Here is a 21,979-nt window from a genome sequence, read left to right as displayed (position 1 = left end):
CAGACCATTTCTTTAAGAGCTTTTCTTGTTTCAGCCCCAGTTCTAACACAAGCTGTTCCTCAGCATTATTTTGCCTCTTATTTAATGTTATATGAACTTTGTGAATATGCACAAACCAACAGTATGCTTACGGTGTCTTATATTACACAAGATTTTGTTAAAAACAAGCCCTTCCTTAAGCGTGCAGAGAAAACTTCACACATGCAGTACAAGCAGCACGTGACTCTGGTGCAGTGGTTTTACACAAGGCCATTTCTTCTCACAAGTTTAATCAAGACAGTAACTCTAATTACACAAGTTGGTATCACAATTACTTGCTGATCAGTCTGACACTGATGCATTGTATTCATTTTTTATTTATTTTTTAATAGAATCATTAAGGTTGGAAAAGCCCTCCAAGATCATCTGGTCCAGCCACCCCCTACCATCAGTGTCACCACTAAACCACGTCCCTAAGCACCACGTCCAACCTCTCCTTGAACACCCCCAGGGATGGTGACTCCACCCCCTCCCTGGGCAACCTGTCCCAATGCCTGACTGCTCTTTCTGAGAAGGAAGGTCTCCTCATTTCCAACCTGTAATTCAGGCAAGTCTCCCTGTAATTTCTGGAAAAAAAAAATCCCTATCTACATTCAAGTGTGTAAAGCAACAGTTTTCCTGAAAAGATTCTAAGAACTGAACAGACTTGTAGTACATACAGCTTAAATTCTGTAAGCTATTAACAGAATGTTTCTTTTAAGGCAGGAGATACAGAGTATTCTTCATTTCCAAATTTAATGATATAAAAATAATACATTAGCAAGTGTAGCTGAAACTACAAAACAATCTCTCATATGCTACACCAACCTTTCACAGATTATCAACAGGTTCTGATAATACGAATTAGATCAAGTGCATTGCAATGCACTGAGGGTGCTACTTACTTCTCTAACGATACTATGGGTCTATATACTTTCATTGGCTTTCAAACCAACAAAAGACACATAGTGCAGTTCATCAATATCACATATTTTTCCCGTCTTTCTAGTCTGCTACTCATTTAGCTTAATCCATGACCCTTCTAACATACACATTTTGAATATTGGCTTTCAAAGACATTGAGAGGTTAGGACAACAAAATATTTAATCACATGCCCATCAACAGTACTGACATGATTAACTTTTGGCATGTTTTTGCATGCTTCAGTGGATGGAGATCTGATCCCACATACAGTATATAAGCAGTAAGAGTACAAGTTAGCAAATACTATAAGATGCTTTTTTTTTTTTTTTTTTTTTTTTTACAGAATGGAATTGCAGTGTCTGTAGAAACTGCAGCTTTCATCATGTTTCACAATGCATAATCTACAACTTCTACACAACCAAACCTTTGGAGGATAAACAGATCTTTAATCTTTTTTCCAGATTTGAAAAACACTCTGTCCAAGTACGTCCTGAGACTCTTTGTCAATTCATAAGATCACAGAAAGAAAGAAGACAAGAGGGTGGAAACCATTCAGTGCTATGAACGAGTGGGGAGCTGCAGCAATGACAGGAAGATTACCTGAAGCCAGTTTCATTATTCACTGTTCCTCATAAATACATGCAAATGTTCACACCTAGGAATACTCCTCACACATTAGAATTCTGTGAGGGTTCCTATGACTGCCAAATTGCAAAGGAGGATGTAACAGATTTTTATTTTTTAATAGTCTTGAAGGATCTATTTCAGTTCTGAAAACTAGAAATGCTTCACACAGAAAATATTTTTAAAAGATAATCAAAAAATCAATCAACTATTTTTGCTGTTAACTTTTTCCTAAGTACTCAAAGTAAATGACAACAGTGGACTATAACCATCAGTTCTACTCGTAATCATCATCGATTTCATTTCATTCTTGTGTCTCCCTGTCCTTGACTAGTGCCAAATTCTAGCTCCCTGTAAGAAGTGCTTGGCAAATGTATATACTAATGCTTAGCTTGCTGTAACTTGAAAATGCCAAAATTTAAGCTTGAATAAGCTGAGAGCACTCATTTGACACAAACATTATTCTTACACTTAAAAAAAATTAACAGCCTCTCAGCTTTCAGCTTGAATTAGACACTGTGAATCAAACTCAACTATTAGCCTTCTATATTAGCAGCCTTATTTGCTTACTCATTCAATACCATTCAGAGTTAACTGAGAAACAACTTTCAACAGCCCAACATTGCATGTTTCAGAAAGCAGTAGATGGATTCTCACAAATTGTGCGGCTGCCCCCCACCTCGCCAAGGCCTTGACATGCCTGCAAGGATTGAAAGCGCTGCTACTGTTGTTTAGGTACTAAAATGTGAGGTTATCTCAGTAGATCACTCCCACTCCAGCTGCCTTGCTGGCTGTGCAAGATATCTGCAGTAAAAACTGTTCCTCGTGGCCTTTGCCTGTTTGCTACTAAATTAATCTGTTTTCTTTGCACGTCCTTGGCTTTTCTAACACTTGCAAATGCTCATGTTTTATACCGTCCCTTTCTATCACTTCAAGTCCGTGTTAGAGGACAAAGACATTTTGAAGTTTACTGACAAAAGAAAAACATCTGCTGGTCAGGATGAAAAATATGAATGATCCATTTGCTTTAGTGTCCTGAAAATCAGTGTCTTAGTAGCAACAAATGTACTTCTAATGATTATTTTCAATGCACTTGAAAAATAATGAAACCATCTTCAATAGTCCATTTAAAATAGGAGGAGTTACAGAAATAAGACCACTGACATTTTAAGATACGGGCACACAAGGCTAATTGAAGCCTGTCTCTCTCTTTCCTTCTGCATCCCTACCTAACTCTGGGTGTTCTCTAAGTCATAGATTTTGATGTGTCCTCCATACTAGGGAAAGAGGAAGTAAAAGTCTTCAAAGAAGAGGAAGAAGCCCCCTCTAGACTTGTGTTCTGCATATTATGCACTTTGTAATGCCTCAAGCAAGTTGATTTTTAGAGCTGTTTTTACTATGTGCCATCCTACTCTGTGCAACCTACTCGCAAGGGATTTTTCCACAGCTACAAACGTAGAAAAGTGATTTATGTGGTGACCATGAAACACACCATGCACTGCTATTCCCAGAAAGAATAAAAACAAAACAAAACCCACTCAACCTCGAGGATATGCCTCCCACCACGGGAGCAGGTGGGTTCAGGTCTGCTGTACTGCTTTGAACTCTCCTGTTTGTACTGCTGAAGAGAAAACAGCAGCTCTGTAGACAAAACTGGAAAGAGCACGCTGTGATGGTCAGAAGAGAATATGAAGTAAAGCTCAAATGCACAGGAGACTACTTCAGAAGATGGTGCTCCTTGGGTGAACAGCTTGAGACAAAATCAGCAACAGTTCTGATGAATCTGTCGATTACATTTGACAATATTCAGACAGCTGTGGTCTCCCAATGGACAACGAGGCTCCTCACTTTCCGCAAGCAGCTAGCTCAACGCAGAACTGAGTGACAGTGCGGTAGGCTCATCCAGAGAACCTACACGGAAAAAAAATTTACTCTCCATTATTTTCTTGTGCTCTTCCTGTAAATACTCTGAAAAAACTCTTGAGGGTTTAGGAGACTAAACTGGAATCACTCAGGCTACCGTATAAAAAAAATGAAACGTAGCTATTACCATTTCCTATTCTGCCTCACGCTGCACAAGCACATTAGTAACACATCCTCCTACGGTGCCCACAGACAAAATGGAGAATCATTTGCTACAACTAAAGTAAGCACTTCCTCTAGAAGGAAAACAAAAACACCACCACATACACAAGAACCAAACCCAGCATGGAAATTAAAAACCATTCCCCTTACCTTCTGTGAAAAGCATTCCTGAAACAATACAGGAGAAATCTAGAAACTAAGAGAGGCCCTCTTCCAATTCTGTTACTGACTTTCCAAATTATCACAAGGAAGTCACATAAAACTTCTGTGCCTGTATGTGTTTGTCTGGAAATAAGAACCCTTACCTACTGTTCACTCGCCTGCTTTGCCAAAATTTTTGTGAAGCAGTCTGAAAAACCTCAGAAAAAGACAAACTGAGGAATACAAAAAACTAGAACTACATCTCTTTTCCGATGTTCCTTCATATTTGCAAACCAATGGCCATTAATGCATGCCACCTCAACTCAGACACCTGGCTGGCTGAAGAGGGCCCTGGTGCTGCAACCACTCTCTTGTCCAAAAGAGCCTTCAAAACCATTAGTGAGAGGATCCCCTGAGAAAGTAACCTCAAAACACTGTCACTGTCTCCCTTTCAGTCTCAGCAGATGAATCTCTAAATTCTTACACAGGCGTATACATGCTCGTGTAGATTTATTACGCAGACTAGATTTTAATTAGGCTTGATCACTAAAGGCAGCGGTAGCTTTAGCTTTCTCTAGTGGTCCAGGAAAGGAGAAAGAGACAACATAGGAGCAAGTTTACAAGAAGCCCGTGACAGCAAGTTGACAAGCAGATGAAGTCTTGCTGAGCAGGTTAAATTGTTTGTCCTATCTTATGCTCATTGTAACTGCAGGACTATTGTCAGGTTCTTCGTTTTCAGAGTAAATAGCTGCTCTGAAAAAATAAATACAGGGAAAGAAAAACAAAACACTCTAACTGCCTTTTTATGACAATCCAATTCCCTGAAAACTCATTCTTCTCAATTTGCCTTGCTTTATTAAAAGTGTGCCTGCCAAGTCGAGATAACATCTCTTACTGTTATAATTTTGATCTACACAGCAATTCATGATTTGCTCTTTGGCAACTCCGGTGCAGTCTTTGGCTCTGATTCTGGATACAAACACACGAGCAGCTCTGCAGACTTCATGGACTGTGACTACATTTCCACCATTTGCATTAATAATAAAAAATTTACTCAACTTAATTTTCCTCCTTAAGCTTCCCCTGTGTTTTGAAAAAAACATTTAGCAATTGTGCTCTGAAAGCAGACTTTGAGGAGAATGTGTCAGCAGTTAGCGTTGTGCCCCTAATTAAACCAGCATATTTATGTTCTCCATAAATTCCCTCGGAAGCCACAATGTAATTGCTTCTATATGCCAATTTTCATAGGTTATGCAAATGTTTTCACATTATCAGCATTGCCTTACTGACTGCCGAAGATAAGGTCCTCATCTAGCAACGCAAAGGAGTCTTAAGCTTTCTCTGCCATGCATCAATAAGAAACAGGAGACATCCACAGAGCGCCTTCTGCTCCTCTAGAAAAATCTCTAACTAAACAAGAGTATTACCATTTCTAGATTATTTAAAGGGACAACTAAGTATATAGTTTTTTCTTCTTCTTCCCCTGACCTAGTATCCCTTAACCAGAATGCCCTTAATTTTCACTGTGACTCCTTCAAATACTGATTTATGCTCCTTGGGGGATTGCTCCTTTCTGCAGTTGGAGAGCTTTTCACATGGCTGAATGAGTGTCCTGAAATTTTCATCAAATTCAAAGAATGATTATTGCTATAATCACACCTATAAGCTTAATTTATTTTCTTGCTGTTTTGAAAAAAAAATATCTTGGCAGATGAAAATCCAAGAATGGCTCACAGCCAACTGTCAAGGAAACGCAGCAACCAAAAGCAACAGCACATCCTGTGTGCCAAACGCCAGGAACACCAGTAGGTTGTGTTATTTCTCAGTGTCACTGAAGTGACACCGTTCATCATTGGTCAGATCTGGTCACTGTCCCACTGCAGGCTTTAGCACACCCAACCAAGAGACTGGACTTTGTCCAGGGGTGAGGGATCAAACCCAAAGTTTTTGAAGCTCTGTGAAATGCATGGATGGAGATCATACATAACAATAACCTGTCAGCATACACATTATTATCATGGCAAAATGAAAGAAAATCCTCACAATGTTGTAGATACAAAGCCTGTCCTCTTTGTGACAGTGTTAATCCACCACCTGAAAAACATGTTTTTGTAAAGAGAAGCCATAATGTTGGGAAAGGACAGAAGCTTTTTTACCTGATGTGCCCTTATACTTCTAAAACATTTTTTCTGAAGGCAAATCAAGTGAGCACTGCGGAAGTATCCTTTCCTGCCTGGTTTTAAAACTTTTTTTGATGAAGAACTGTATTTTCCATAGAAAGGCAAGGGGAAAAAAACAAAACACATGAAAGTAATTTCAGCAGGAGCGTAGGTACTATTTCATATTAATGAAAATCAGATCATAAAATAGCCTATGGACTAAGAAAGTGACAGTCAAACACCTATATTAAAAACAATAGTGTTTTCTCCATTGTAAGACAAGCTTCAGGATATTGTTTTAGAAACAATAAAAAATAAATCAGGATCTTAAAATGCAATTCCATAAAACAAGAGAATGCCCTATGATAGGAAACAACTCGTATAAGTAACAATTTTATTTCACAAAGCAGTTATGTGATTCTACATCTATACAATATAGTTTGTCATTCGATCTTAAAGTTACCAGGCACAAGAGGAAAGCAAGCATGTTTGGTTTGTGTGCATCACATGAAAATTTAAAAATATTTTCAAAATAAGAGATGTTAATATTACATAAAACGGAGAAAAAAAAAAAACACATGAATTTTACAGCGTGGTTCTGTTGAAAGGAAGTCTGGAGAGCAGTCATGTTATAACCTGAGTTGGCCCCTCGTTTTCGTCTTTATTATGGCATGCAATAAATAAGGTTGTCAGGGTTCAAGCCCAAGTAATTAATTACTAAATTTATGGAAGGCCCCACTACAGAAATCAATAAATAGTGACTTAAGGAGGCAATATGAATAAAGCAATGTCTTCATAATACTAACTATTATAACGGTATAGGTAAATAGGTAACTCTATTTGAGAGGATGGCAAAGATTTTCCTTGCGGTAAGTATATTCCAAATCAATCCAATGAATACAATTTGCATTGAATAAGTTATTCAGTATTTTGCAGATGACCTCAATGCTGAGACAGGTTATGTCCCATCTTTTTGCAAGGTGACACGTAAATACAGGGGGTTCTCTGGACCTGTTCCATGTCACTCTGACTTCTGGACTGATCCTTTCCTGCAAGTCCACAGTGGGATGTGCTTTTCAGAATGAACTGAAAAAAATAAATCTACATCAATAAAGAAATCCAAGAGAGCACGTAAATATGGCTGCTCAGTGATAAGTTCCTGTGCCAGAATCTTGCCTTATTTTTGGCAAAACTAGTGTCATCTATACAAATACATATGCACTCCAGATCAATAAATACATGCTTGATCTCTACTGGTAGATCAAACAAGGTACAAAGAGACACTGTTGTCTAGATCTATTATCGAGGAGCAAAGGGCTGGAAGGTACTGTCATTATTCATTACACAGACAAAGGTTGTTTTCATGTAAGGCTCCGTTCTAGAAAAACAAACACATCAATCCACCGACACTGCTAGGGAAATAACTGATGAAAAAGCAGATTATTCACTGGCCTAATTTCATAATAGGATGCTAGTCTGTAAAGAGAACTGAAAGGTACTGCATTCAAACAGAATTACGCAGTCAAAGAGATCCAGGGTGGGGAACATCTGGATAGCTAACAGGCTGGCAGAAATAGACATGGGGATTATCATGAATCATAACCATACATGAGCCTAAGTGTCACGCTGCTGTATAAAGAACAACTGGTGTATTGCAAATATAAACACAATAGTGGCGTGCTACCAACCCTTCTGCTCCACTCAACCCCACTAAGAAATCAGGTGCAATCATGGTCTGGTTTTGGTACTGTTGTTAGAAAAACAGGGAGCAAATCGATCAGAACACAGGAAAAAAAAAAAAAAGCAGAGATATTTGTGAATGGTCAACCCTGGTGCTGAAAAAAAGGATGTTTAACCAGTAGGAATGAAAAAGGGAGGGGGGAAGAGGACATAGCGTCCTTCATATATATGAAGGATTACTGTAAAGAGAAGGAAAAATGTTTTTTGTTTCATTGCAAGACAGCAAAAGGTAGAGAGAAGTCTGTGAGATACCAATAAAAATACTCAGTGGTAAGGACTGTACACACTAGAATAATTTGCCTAGGGAGACCATGGAATTAACATGTTGGGATAGATTTACAAACAGGTCAGATCAACATCTGTCAGGAATAATAAGCATCGGTGAATCTGTCTTGGGGCAAAGGACACACCTGGTGTTTTCTCGAAATTGTAAGATGAAGCTAAGTTGAATTCCACGCCGTGCAACGCTGTAAAACACAGAGACTGAGGGAGCAGAAAACAGGGTATGTTTGGCAACCCATCTTCAACCACAACAACAACAAAAATTCAGATCTTGCTTTGTATTTCACTTCTGGTTTAGCATTTCACACACAACTACAAAGAACTTCCACTCCTCCAGTTGCCGTAAGAGACATCCTTATCCCAGAGCAAGCATTTGCAACCTTAATCAGGTGTGGCTGAGATACAGACTGCTCATGGCAATGTCTAATTCAAAACTGAAGGAAAGGAAGCTATATATAGCAGTTTAATTTCTCACTTATTTTGTACTTTAAGCGATGTTTTCCATGTGCACCATCCTCAACTCATCAGTCATCAAGGGTGTGTTTTACATAGATTTCTGAGCCTTTATATTCCTTCTGTTGCTGTTTTGCAGAACTCGCATAGCTGCTTTAACAAAACTCCTGCTTTTCATGAGATACTAACAACCAACTTGGGGAGGTAAGTACAAGAACAAGGAATATAGAAGGGTAGAAGAAAAGCATGGTGCAGAAGGCACTCAAGGAAAGGAGAACATTAAGCATGTGGGATGAAGTGAGTGGAGAAAAGAGGCTGAAGGGACTCTTGTACTCCAAGTACTGATGAGAGAAAGGGTTGTGAAGCTTTGAAAAGAGACACTGGACCACAGAATGGCTTGGGTTGGAAGGGGCCTTAAAGATCACCTAGTTCCAACCCCCCTGCCATGGGCAGGGATGTCACCAACTGGATCGGAATGCCCAAAGCCCCATCCAGCCCAGCCTTGAGTATCTCCAGGTGTAGGGCACCCGCAGCTGCTGAGTTGCTGCAGGACGGGATTGAAGAGGAAGGTGTGGGGAACTACTACAAAGGAAAGCTTTGAGAAGATAGATGGTGTCAGGGAAGGAGAGTTATTATGAAAAAGTCATTTAAGTCAAGATTAAAAATTAATTAATAAAGGAATTCTTAGTATAAGATGACTTCTTTCACACCTCTACTATAGTTACCAAACTCCACCAAAGCTGGAGATATGGACAGTGAGTAGGAATAGATTCCTTAAAAAGTTCTGGTAAGACACTTTAATAAGAAATACTATTAAAACTACATGAAATCCTCATCAGTCGCAGCTGCTCTCAAGAAGCCTCAATTTGATATTTCCTTTTGCTGTTCAGATGGCTGAAAGACCAATTTAAATAAGATTATCTTTTTAGCTTTCCAAACCTCCTTTGGTGTTCCTATTAGCTGTTAAGCAACACGTGTCATTTCCCTCAGCTTAAAGAGGTGAGCCATGACAAAACTCATCTTATACCCTTCCACTTGGTTTACAAAAAATGCACCACTCTGTGAGCTATGGGGTGAGCACTTCCATGTTACAAATGTTACATTACCTAAAGCTTTGCCACCATACAATATGTGCTCCTATACAAAATGAATTACATGAACATTATCACCAAAATTTTAGGTTTCACTCGTGGACAAGGTTTTGCCCCTCGCAAATAAGGAAATGAAGCTGGTAACTTTCAAGGTGGCCCTCAGGTAACACCGATCGACCAGAATGAATTGCATTAGCATTAAGAAGCAGAATGACCTGCTCTTGTATATAATTAAATTCTGATTTTTAAAGAAAATTGCTAGGCCCCAGGTTTTAGGAAACTGCTGGAACTTCATAAAGAAAAATTGATACTCCCGTCTTCAAGACTGCTTGACTTACAAGATGGTAAAAAAAGGACTGTGGTCGTAAAACGGTAAAGGGGAAATGGGTGTTAAAAAAAACAAAACACCACACCCTAGAGATCACAAAAAATAAATAACTAAATCAAGAATGTCAACTTTTTAAGGGAATCCATAAGCTTATATGTAAAGAGTTTGAAAAATGCTGTAATTACCTCTAATGAAAGTTTACATACTTCAAGCAGAGTTCAAGAGCTACTACTACGCAACTAGAAATATCCTTTCAAATGAATTACCTACAACTATCTCAAAGATAATGGTAAAGCATTCTTCACTGCGAAAAGGTCCCCAAGATTCAGAGAAGTGTTAAAGAAGACATTTATGTCAAAGGCTGAAAGGAAACACAGCAGATAACCTGCCATAAGCAAAATTACTCAGAGAGCCAACTAAGATGTCTTGCCCTAACTGTATGCCTTTTATTGTCACGAGAGTTATTCAGTAGTGGCCTTTTTTAACAGAAATATGAGTAATTCCAGGTAGAAGAATCTCAATGTCACCACTAGTAAGCAGAGAAGATCAATTGTGTTTGCACTATTTAGAGAAAACAATAACTATTTCCTGTTCCATTTAGCATGGACATAAAAGAAAACACAAAGGATGTTTCCTACTATACTTTGCTATGTTTCCCATGAAAGTGACTTTTGGCAAAATGCCTCTCTCCTTAAACTTCATTATAGACCTTATATTTTCAGTATCACCCACTCAGCTAAAATGCCTTCCTGCTTTCTTCTGCTGTGGCTGCCTGAACATTTTTATTTTTGTAATTTTTAAGAGTAGAAGAAAGACACTCAAGATACAAACCCTAGAGAGAGAGATGTCCTGCCACTTCTCCAAATGAAGCTATAATACAATAAATCTCTTTTGTATTACAGGATCTTCTTATGTTTTCAGAGAACTCCTCCAGTTTATTCTTAAAAGTTAATAGTTTTAAGTCCTCCTCTCATTTTGTGAAGCTGGACTATGGCAGAGCTAACCTCAACTTTCATTTTCTAAGGACTTTCAAGTGTATAAAACAGTCTCTGTAGAAACAGTTCAACCTTTCCATGCCTCTATTTTCAAACCCTTTATTTTCTCTTTTCTCATTCACTTCATTTTGAAGCTTGCAAAGCTTCAGAGCAACCTACTGTAGTGGAAATCAGAGCCTTGACCGTGGCTCACAGTTGCAGTACCTATAAGAAAAAGATCAAAACTGTTATTAAAAACCTCCTCCCTTGACCTCATGCCTCAACAAATTGACCCTAAAATATATGTATATATAAAAGCCATTGGTCAAAGGGCCTTAAAATTACTAAATTTATGCTACACTGCAGCATTTTTTTCAGTTATTACTTTAAACTTTTGGTTATTACTTTTTGTAATACTTTAAACCATGTTATCTCGTTACAGCATCCTGATCAACACAGCCAGTATAGGTCTCACACCAGTGAAAATAGCTTGGGGCTTTCTGGCAGTTTTTTTCTCTGGTAGCCTTCAGGGTGAATCACCCGTTTTTCTCTATCCTAGCCCAATTTCCTACTAACCTACTCATTGTACCTCCTAGCATTTCACTCCTCAGCTGTGGGAACAAGCAATGACACCAAACTCCCTTCTTTCCTCTTCTTCCTCCTGTCAAACCTCACTGACAGGTCCCAGCTTATGGGGGCACCTGCTCCAGACTTGCTTGGCGTCCTTATTCTGCTCTCACATGCCCCAAAGCCAAGGCTCCTTCCTTCAGCACTCATCACCTCCTGCCATGCCTGAACAGTCTAAGTATCTCAACAAAACTTACAACAGTGGCAAGATGTGGGAAGCTCCAAAGAGCATATCTAACAGCAAAAAATTATCTTCATCTTTCTAACCTTCCAACCTCCTTTGCTCCCTTTGGACCAAAGACTCAGTGAAAAATACATGACTACTTCACCTCTGTATTTACCTTAGCTGAACTGTGACATGCTGAAAATTTATTATTATTTTTTTCTACATGTTTTCAACGATCTTCCATGTATAACTGCCCCCTTTTATTCAGTCATGGAAAGCTTCCTTAGATATTTTATATTTCCATGTTACCAAAGACAGATGTAAAATTTGACACGTATCATGGTGTTTTTCCATTTCCATTGCTTAAAGGAATTTTGAAGATTAACATTAAAAGTTCTTAGGAAATTAGGATGAGATCTACAAAACAAATTAATAGTTCAAGAGCAAAGGTGTGAATTTACATATACCACCTGCAATTTAAAAGCCACAACAAAATTAATCCACTAGTGCTGAACATATCTCAGTTCAACGGAGGAAGAAACAACAAAGTTATCAAGTCCCCTGAAATGTTCATCCCAGGCAGCATAAAGGTAAATTCTAGTCTTGCTGTTAATTTGGGAGGCTACTCATAAACAAAGAGATCAAGGGAGATAATTGACCTGCTAATGTCTATCTTACAAACAAAAAGTTATCCAAACTACTTATGGAGTTAAAAACAGCAGTAAAGAAAAACAAACTTGAATTTTGCTAGAGGGTCAGCAGCTTGGCTCCTTTATGTAGTATCAATCTGAAGTGAAGCATTTGAAAAAATAAAAAAGGAGCCAAAGCCCATTAGTCTGAGATTCATCTTCCTACTCCATTGCCAATAAAGCTGTTCAGCCCTGTTTCAAGTCTTTTTCAAACTGCAAGTGAAGAAGGTAAAATAAGATTTAGAAGCTTTGTGGAAAAGATGCCTACCTGGAAGATGAGACACTGGTATTCCCATTGCTGCTGCAGGAACTGTTTATGTATGCGAATTGTGCTGATCAACAGATAACGTTAAGACGACTATGGAATATTAAAAGCACTCCAAGATAGGAGATAAGAGTTCAAGTTTCCTCAAGCAGAGGAGAGAACTGAACTTTGGGTTTCTACCCCGCTGGATCAAACCACCACCTCCTACTGTTTGCAAACCGTGCCCCTTGTTTCTCATACTTTCCCACAGGTGTTCAAAATGAATATTTAATTTGGGTCTTACTGAAACAGCACGTTTTTCAGCCATCGCTAACTGTTTGCTAACTTTCCAGTGAAACCAATGCATTTCTGAAGAAAGTCCACTCTACAGTGAAGAAATAGAGCTCTCTACTTCTGCATATCAGCATTATCCCCTCCGTACATAAATGGCATAAAGCAGCCAGAGAGCTGTAGGAATGGCAGTGAGCTATTGACTAATAGAGCTAGACTCTTCACCAGACCTCCATACTTCAGAAGAAAACAGTAAAGTTGTCTGGAAGATATTTGATCAAGAATACCTCAGTGGTCTTACACACTCTTAAGATATGCCTGGCTTAAAGAAAAGTGAGATAGCGGGCTGGACTTTAGCCTTGAGCCGCAGGCCACCTAGCTTGTTCATCACTCTGGCCATGCACTGTGTAATTAGCTCTTGTGGCCAGTATTTGTTTACAGCTGCTCTGGTAGTACAACCAGCCTAATGCCATTACTTGTTAAATCCTTCTGAACTTACCCATAAATTTTGTGCTGCTCTACTGCAAACTCATAGTCACAGACAAGACATTACAGAATTACAGAGGTAAATCTCCCTCAGCAACAAAATCTCCGGGAGGAGAGGCCTAAACAGGGATAATGGTACTCAAGTTACCAACCTCAAAGGACACAACAAAGGGTAATTAACGTTTTTAAAGTGCTTTGAGGGTGGAAAGCACTATACAAAGGAGAAATTAAACTATCTGGTGAGCAACTGTGTAGGCTAGCAACTGACGGCTCCAATTATGTAGATCACCACATGAATGTAATAAAGCAATTCCGATGACCGACTTCCTTCGTACATCTCATTGGCATCCCTTCCAGCAATTCCCCCAAGTTGTGAAACTTTAAAAGCGATCTTTTGTGTCAAAACGGACTTGAACTATGGCTTAATCTTTGCTGTGAGACCAGAATGAGGAGAAGCCTAAATGCATCTGGAGGTGGCCCAAGACAGACAGCCCACTGAAGCCTGAAATGCACCACTTGGAGGTGGGCTCCTTTCAAATAGTGTTTATCATCCTAGCTTTTTCTTGAAAGAAACTTCCAAATTCTGAGTTTCTTTTGCTACCTTATCTTCCTAATTTATCTGGGTACCTTGAAAAGCTCGTCTGTTTTTCCATAGTTATATCCACTGATTTAATAAGTCATTATTCCTGCAAACACTGCCTTCTTTGCATCCTTACGTGAGCTGAGGTACACGACTACATTGCCATCATTTTCACACGGAAAATGGATCTAATGATTACGACTATTGTCTTATCGGGAAATGCAACAGCAACAGGCAAGAGACACAGATGTAAATGAAAATTACCACTGTGTGTTTCGTAAGAACCTTATGCATTCCAAATTTTGCTTATCGTTTCAAGTCTTTCTTCTTTAATTAGTTTCTAATCCGTGACTGATTTTGTTTATCATGCCCAGCAACACAAGAAATTCATCCTTCTGATAAGGTACTGAAATTTAATCCTGCTGCAAAGTATTACCCATTCATATTCATATGTATACAGAAACAGGTTTGCTACCTTCAATTACTGTTGAGTAGCTATTACTTAATTTTCTTGAACATCTAAAAAAGACTCCAGAATCAAGGAAAATCTGGATTCAGAAATCCCAAACTATTTTGTTTCATTTTGCAAGACAGTTGTAATCTAAACTGGGGGGAAAACTGAAATATAAATCAAGAGGGATAGGGCAGACAGGAGTCAGGAAGAGGGGTTTCCATATGCTATCCATTCCTTTTATTATTTTGTAGAAAGCAGATTGATCAATCACTAAAGAAATCACATCTCTTCAAACTGTTTGCACTCTCCTTCAAACACAAAGTTCGCAGACTGTCCTGTTTGAAACGGAACATTTCTCTGCATGCTTCAGGCAATACTGCTGAAACAGGAAACCTACACAACACTGGAAAAAGATAAAGCATGGAGAGATCAAAGGGGGTATCTGTGCAGTGCCAGAACCTACATCATGAAGATCAGGGCCAGGCTGGCAAAAAAAAAAAAAAAGAAAAAAAAAAAAAGCGGGGGTAGGAATAAACCTTTTGAGTTTGCAGAAGGAAGCCTGCCTTCCTCTGGGCATCTTTGCTGGAGGAGTGTCCTTCTGCTGTGGAGAAACAGATGTTCCAAAGCACATCCAGATGTGCACGAATACTCGTGATGCGTTTCTCATTCCCCTCAAAACATGCTCTTGGTTTATTCCTGATTAAGACCTGTCAGTTTTCCCTGACAACCTGCAAGGCTGTTCCATTTCTTACAAGTGCATTTCTTTTTGGATACCTCACTAACTTCAAGACTTCTGTCTTAAGCAATATCCTCCTTATTCCTTGAGGTCCAGCAATGGTGTTCCTCTACCTAAAGATGCAGAAATGGAAGCTAGTGCAACAATACTTTGACTCCTGAAGCTGCTGTCAGCCATCTTCAGCACACGTAGATGGACTGGTTGGAGGATGGAAGGAAAGGAACAGAGAACTGCCTGGGAAGTCAGAACTAATCTACACAAGGACAACGAAGAGTCCTGGGCAACCTGATCTAGTGGGTGGACATTGCACCTTCTAGGTTCATTCTTCTGATGATTCAGCTGCTATCACTTATCCGATACTCTTCTGATACAGTACCGATCTTCTCCTTAACAGTCACTACTGAATCCAATAGCATTACCAAAAAAGTTACCCAAAGTCACCTATTTTGAATGCAGGACTGGAAAAATCTTAAGAGATTAGCTGTGTGCATTTTAGATCAACACTGGATGCCACGTTATTTTTCTTCACGCAAGTCACACTGGTGTTTTTAGCTGGCTATCAGGATTGTCCCAGGGTTTGCAAAACCACAATAAACAACTGTCTGCTGAACAACCTCTGAACTGCCTGGCAACTTTAGAAAAGCATGTTAAGCATGTTCACAGTATCCTGGATCTTCACTCCCTGAAATTTAATGGTCTGCCAATACATGTTACTGTCCTTCCCAGAGTAATGTCGCTCAGGTATTTGGAATCCTTCTATCAATGCATTGACTGCACACCACAAAAACCATTTACCCATTCGGGGTTTTATTCTGAGAGATGTATTTTCTTATATGACAATTTAATTCGTTTTCTTTCATTTTTTAATAATCTTATTCCTTGCAATGAAATTTACCTCATGGTCCAGACAGCGTGACACTGTAGATTTCCATGTTGGTTGTCATCTTTTAAATTCAGAGGAGAAAAGAAAAAGAAAATACACAAAGGGAGCTGAAGTTAGTCAACCGATTCCTCCTCCTACACTCCCGAAGTCCTCAGGCTCCAATGAGATCAAATCACAGCGTTAATACAAATCTAGTCTGCCAGTTCCGGCAGACATGCACTGCTACTAGCATAAAAGAAAAGCACAGCAAGAATATGTTCAATTGATCTTAGGTTCAAATTAAAAGTCCTGCTAAACATAAAGGGACAAGAAAATCACTACAGATGAAGATGCAAGATTGAGAATAGCTAGAAAAACATTTATACCTCTAAAGGAAAGTTATTCCTCTCTATAGTTTCCAGTCAGACTACCCAAAGTGAGTTACTTTTTCTACTTAGGACATTTTTTACTTATAACAGTATTACCAATTCTGGAAAAAATTCCAGAAAATAAATAAATTCAATATATAAAATACATTCAATAATTTGTTCTTCCCAGAACACTGACATTGCCAAAAATACAAACGTTCCGAAGACTGGAAGTGTTGAAGTGAAGATCCTGCTCCAAAAAGCATGGATCCTCTGAATGCATTAAAGAAAGGTAAGGTCGCCCAAACCACCACAACAAGCCACTGAGTCTCCAGCCTACAAACTCTGGCTATAAATAGACAGATTTTGCTTTAGGGATTATTCATAAGTGGGCTTCCAAAAAAAAATAGAGTTGAGACTGCAGGAGATCATTAGCTTACAGAATGTAGAGAGATTTTTACTAAGTCTGCTAGAACTAAGTAGACTAAAGGCTGCTTAGAAACACATTCACTTCACTGTGTTTGGAACAAGCCTTGCTTTATTTTCATTCTTAATGCTAGCTCTGTATTTAAATGCCTTTGCTGTCTTGATGTGTGATACATGAGACACTAAAAATAGCCTGTCTGTTTCACAATTTCAATTGTGTCTACCTTTGAAAAGCTCCATTAATGATGAAAAAATTATTATGAAGTAAACTTATGTAGATAAGCCCTAAAATATCGAGAGACTGAGACTGCAGACACAGAAATCTCCATTATGTATTTCCTACGTATGTAAATCTACTTTATGCACCTCACATTTAGGAAAAAAAGAGCCTTATTTTTTCCCTTCCAGTGTAGTTTGAAATGCTTAAAAGTCCGCATCTTTTACTACTGCTTTTTCTTTCGTGTTTCTGACTGATAAGGCCTGGAAACCCTCCAAAATTTAAGAAGTCTTATCTGCGTGTTCTCCAGTTCTTTTTTTTTTTTTTTTTTTTTTTGCATGCTGTAGATACCTTTCTAATCCAATTCAGATGTTGTTTGTATTTTGGAGGGCCTCTTGCAGCCAGCAAGACAAAACAAAACAGTGGGATTCTGTTCCTGCAAGATAGAGGTGTCCTCTCAGGACAAAAGTAAAAGCACACAACATTGCATTTGCAAGGCAGAGCTGATCATTTCATGGCAGGGAAAAAGCAGCCTATTCAAGGGCCCAGAGATTTTAAATGTCTGTAAAACACAAAGAATACGGGAAGTGGCTAGAGCCAGCTCTAGTGCAGGCACAGGCAGATTCCACAAAGATATTCAGGACTGCAACTTAACTGGCTAACTCCCATGGAGACTTCTTAAATGCACATCAATCACTGACTGGGAAACAGTTCGGGGTATTTCAGTCTCCTTCAGCGAAGGCTGGCCGAGTTTCTTTAGTGGTCTTATGATATCGCCCACCAGTAGTACCATATCAGCCAAACGCACCTCTAAAAAGGCTAAAGATTAATTACTCTGTCACTCTAATTACTAATTACTCTATTTGTGCCACTTTTCGTCAACCCTGCCTTGGCGGACACATTTGTACATGATGATGACACCTAGACTGTCGAACCTATTTGTCACCAAACATCTGATTGCTGAGCACCTTTCAAAACCGTGCATGAAGACATGAGCTACGTGCTTACGCATGTGGGCAGCAAGGCAAGAATCGTATCTTGGTTTTGTGTTCACTTCTATTTTCTGACTTCATGTATGTGCAGATTCATTCAGGTTCTGTAAAACCACAAGGGCCTAGGGAAGTTGATTTGTAAGATATATGCAGTGTACTTACTACCATGTAGGCAGAGAGATACTGAACACTTCCCTTTCTGTGCAAGGAAATCAATTAAATCCATGCAGGAAGAAAATAATAATAAATAATAAAAAAAAAGAGGTAAATTGTGTGCCTTGTCACTTTCCAGTGACATTCATTTCAAATTCATGCAATTCACAAATCAAAAGATGAGTGCAGTTTCTCAGTGCCACAGCCGTAGCTGTCAGAACCCATCAGGAAGCCTCAAGCTGCTCTTTGACTCCAGGATCACCAGCCACAATGCAGAGCTTGGCAGCAGCAGTTAGCTGGCCGCTGTCAGTGATGGATGAGACAACAGAATGCAGTTTGCTCTTTCACAGCTACATCAATACTGTCCTGCCCTGCTGACAGGCAAGACGAACCTGGTTTTGACAGCGAGCCAAGCAGATACGAACCCAAAGACACAAAGGAAGCAGATATGAGGAATAACAAGGAGCCATCCTCACCGAGTCACTTTTCTGGCCATAACCACATTTTAGCAGATGTCCAGATGAATATTGCCAGTGATACATCCATTACGGGCCTGAAAATCCACTCTGTCTACTGCCTGCAGTTCTTCCTCAGCCAGAAAAACATACGGTGCACAGGAATAGGCCAACTGCTAGGAAACGTGGGCAACTCCCATGCTGTTCACAAACATTAATGTCCAAACCCAAGCACATTCTCCATTACAAAAACAGAGGCAAAATTCCAAATGTAAAAAGCAGTTATCGTGGCTGGAGACAACCAACAATCCCTGATGGCACTACCATTTGGAAAAATAATCTGTGTTTAGCTCCATCTGCAGCTACTGTTTTGTTACAAGATATGCTGCTCTCCCAAACAATTTCACCAAGCGATATTTTTTAAAAATCCGGCGAAAGCAGGATATCCAGACTGAAATGGCCATGGTCTGATAGGAAAGGTTGGGGAGGAGCTGATTAAAAAGTACAATATACAATCAAGATATCAACACTTGCTCCCAAACAGCTTTAAAACATTTTCAAAGCGTACAGAAGCAGCAATAAACAGCTCATATTTCTGTCCTTTCAGTGGACATGCTACAAAGGGTGATCTGGGCGAGCCAGTGCTGAATGCATGTTCTTGGCAAGGCTCGCCAGCGCGGGCACTTCTTTGTTATCATGCTGCTTCTCCTGACGCAGCCTCTCCGGGCAACTTTTGGAGGACGCTCGGACCCCTGGGGTGATCCACTCTTTCTTTCTCTGCAGAGCATTCAGTAAACGCAGCTCCAAACCCAACACTGGCCTTTTGCATTTTGCGTTTAACACTCATCCTGCTTTAAAATCCGAAGGCAAATTCCAATACCTATTGCCTTTTAAATTTTTTTGCACAAAGTATCCAACTTCAGGAGCTCTTCTGTTTAAACCAAATCCTTCTCCTACAGCAGATAATCAGATATATTAATCTATCACAGTGAAAATGTGTGCTAGTCAACGTGGCCATTCCCTGCCCACTGTGTACCTACTGAGTGCAGCACGCAGCAGAATGGCTATCTGATGCCCAGAAACTGTATTATACACTGGTGATGGATATAGCAAAAACTGAGCACTAATTTAATTTTCAGTTGTGTAATCTTCACACTGACTTAAAAGTTCAAGAAGTCATCACTGGAATACCACAGCGAGCAAACCAAACGTGGGAGCCATTGCAGATACATCTCCAAGATGTTCTTTCATGCAGTCATTTTCTCTGACTACAGTTTCTCTTGAACAGGATGAGCTAGTGAACCACTCGCTGGTCTGTCTTGGGTTAGCTCGCATCTATTTAAACCAGCTTGAAGCTCTGCACCTTTGATGTGAGTTAATTAAACTCACATGGGTTTCCCCAGACTGGCTTCTGCAGCTTTGGAAGAGAAAGGAGCCAAATTAGGCCCATCTGTCCAAATGGAAGGGAATCCCCTCCTGCCATATCCTGCCACATAGCACACTCCATCACCCAGCACAGGAGCTGCCTTCCAAGAGCCCCAGTGCCAGAAAAGGTGGGCATCACGGCTGCCAGCAGCCACCCAGCATACCAGGTACATGGAGGCTTTCAGATCCACACTTCCTGCTGCCATCAGCTGCTATGCACAGAAGGCTCAAGGGTCTGTATACAGAGGGATTTCCTGCAATCATCTTTTCTTTAACACTTAGCCTTAAGTAATCGACGTCATCAGGTACAGCTGCTGGAGAATGGGAGCAAACCATTCCTTGCTGCTAGTCAGTGCTGAGATCCAGGGAAACAAAGACAGAACACACCACTACACATCTTCAGCTCCCACATTTCTCTTAAAGGGTTTGAACTCGCAGAGGAGCTGCAGAACTGTTACCAGATACCATACTGGCTCTACCACAGCACTGTGAGGTTATTACCCTTACCTTGCTTTCCCATACAAACAAGATGGGATATGAGATTTACAGCTTGAGATTTCTAAATAAGAAGTACTATACTAAGTGACAGCAATCAATCTGGTTTTTATAAGTATTATTTCATACCAGAAACTCCACAGAGTTTCAAAGCAAAACTGCTAGGAACAACTACAGTCAGCAGGTTCACAATTTACAAGCTCTGCAATAACCAGTAACTTTCGTTATGAGTTTCTATGTGATACCGAAGAATTACCACTGCAGCAAAACAATGACCAAATATAAAATAAAGAAGAATTCCTTCAGTAACCTGTTTTCTGTCAGACAAGATTTGTAGGAAATATCTACAAAACTGTAAGTAAAATGTACGATACAGTTGGGAAACAAACTTAACATAGAAGACCTAACTAAGCATGCCCAGAAGCTTTCTTCTCTCTGACACAGATTATGAATGTTATGAAAAAATGATGAAAAGGTTTAAAATGAAAAAAACAATCAGTAATACACATGTACAAAACAAACATGCATATATACACTAAGCAGTGATAAACACTTACTAACGTTACAGAACTGTAAGGAAATGGAAATCATCCAACAAGCAAAAATGTTTTTGTGTTAGGCCTCCTGAAAAGGTTCCTCCCCAGACCTAACAAAAATGAGTTACAGAGATGACCTGCATATACTTTAGTTTCAATGAAAGTGGGACTCCCCAAGGAGTCTGCACCACTGAATGGGTAAATTCCTGGCAGGTTGGGCTTTAAGGGTCACTTAATGGTTAGTGTGCTGTACTTGGAAGGCCAGTTATACGCAGAGAACTGCAGGATCTATGGGCCTGTCCCATTAAATACCTGCAGAGGAAATAGATGGCACCATTATCCAGGCTGTGGATTTGAGTTAGAGTCAATACACTTGAGGGCACAGCTGCCTTTCAGAGTGACCTCACAGAAATCTCATGAAATTCAACATGGACAAATACAAAGTCCTGCTCCTGAGAAGGAGTAAACCCACACACCAACACAGGCTGGGGACTGACAGGCTGGGTCAGCCTGCCCTGCAGAAAAGGCCTGGGGAGTTTTGAGGCCATGAGCACACCTCCAGTTGTACAGCCCTCAGTGCTAGCAAGAATGAATTGTCAAATGAATCGAATGAGACCAGAGGAGGGCCACCAAGTGCTCAGGGCTTTTAGCCTTTACCCTGCAAAATCAGGCCAAGAGGGCTGGGAAATTCATCTTGGAAAAAAAAAGACTGTCATGCAAAGCTACCTGATGGTAGCTATAGGGAGGTTATCAAAAACATGGAGCCCAGTTCTTTCCAATGGTGTGTAGCACAAGAATGAGAGAAACAGGCCCAAAAAATTATACGGGAAAGTCTGTAATAGATTATCGGGGAGGAATATTTACTCTAAAGACAGTGAAGCAGAGGAACAGGTTACCCAGACAGGCTATGCAGTCTCCATCGTTGATTGAGTCTCAAGACCCAACCAGATAAAGCCC

At 39.8% G+C, this 21,979-nt stretch overlaps 1 protein-coding gene across 10 annotated transcripts in view; it reads right to left on the bottom strand.

The window, feature by feature from the left end:
- Positions 1 to 21,979, bottom strand: part of LOC311433415 (SAM and SH3 domain-containing protein 1-like) — a 547,080-nt gene that overhangs the window by 76,643 nt on the left and 448,458 nt on the right. The window lies entirely within an intron of this gene.

The sequence above is a fragment of the Aythya ferina genome (genome assembly GCF_964211825.1).
Source record: "Aythya ferina genome assembly, chromosome: 3".
Lineage (NCBI taxonomy): Eukaryota > Metazoa > Chordata > Aves > Anseriformes > Anatidae > Aythya > Aythya ferina.
The sequence above is the reverse complement of the archived record's forward strand: the minus strand, read 5'-3'. Positions and strand labels throughout refer to the sequence as shown.